Raw genomic sequence first — 913 nt, 5'->3', positions numbered from 1 at the left:
CTTTTAAAGAAACATTTTTGTGAGCAAGTTTTGGAGAGCCAGCCCCAGTGTGTCAAAGTTCAGAGGAGTCTCATGGACTTTTAGGCAGTGCTCACATTGGAGGGGCAGGACCCTAGATGTTCTAAGAGTAGGAGTTGAAAACAGGAGATAGTTTTAAGAAAATAGTTTATGATTTTCGGGAGGTAAGTATGAGCAAACAAAGTCATTTCAACACTTAGAATTCAAACAAAAATTCCAGCAATCAAATAGTATACAGAAACAAGATCACATCGGAAAATCGGGTTTATGAAATTTTGGGTATGGGACAACTCATTCCTTTTTGGAACTAGGTTTGCATTTGAAGAGTCGCCACATAATGATTTAAGGTGCATTAGGACACCTATAGGGTTCATTTTCTAAGTTTGTTTGATAACCAGAGATAGGGTAAAGGCTTGAAATTATCCTAAGGGAAAGGTGTTAGACACCCTTCAGGATCCACTAGTGTGGTTCCCGACCAGACAGTTTTGTGAATTTGTGCAATTAGCAAGTAAACAAATGAAGGTTCAAGTAAGAGGGGATTTAAGTTAAACACACAAGCGTTTGAAAACAATTATTAAAAGGCGAATTTTGAAAAAAATAGTTACAGCTTTACAAATACTTGAGAATGTAAAAGGGAGGGGGTCCTAGGCTTGTTTATAATATGGATCACATCAATGTGATACCCGATATGACACTCCTTGGAAGAGGGGATACACGTGGTATTAACGCACCGGTCATCATATCTATATCTACCCTTCCCACCCCATTAAGGTATTAAAGCGCGGATTGGTCTCGACCTCTATTGCATGATATTACCCGTCCCATTCCTATCAGTCCCGGAGGAATTTAGGACTACTATTCCTATTAGGGGAGGATTTTAGGCTGACTCATAGGT

The sequence above is a fragment of the Nicotiana tabacum genome, chromosome 18, assembly GCF_000715075.1.
Source record: "Nicotiana tabacum cultivar K326 chromosome 18, ASM71507v2, whole genome shotgun sequence".
Classification (NCBI taxonomy): Eukaryota; Viridiplantae; Streptophyta; class Magnoliopsida; order Solanales; family Solanaceae; genus Nicotiana; species Nicotiana tabacum.
This window is presented reverse-complemented; position numbering follows the sequence as displayed.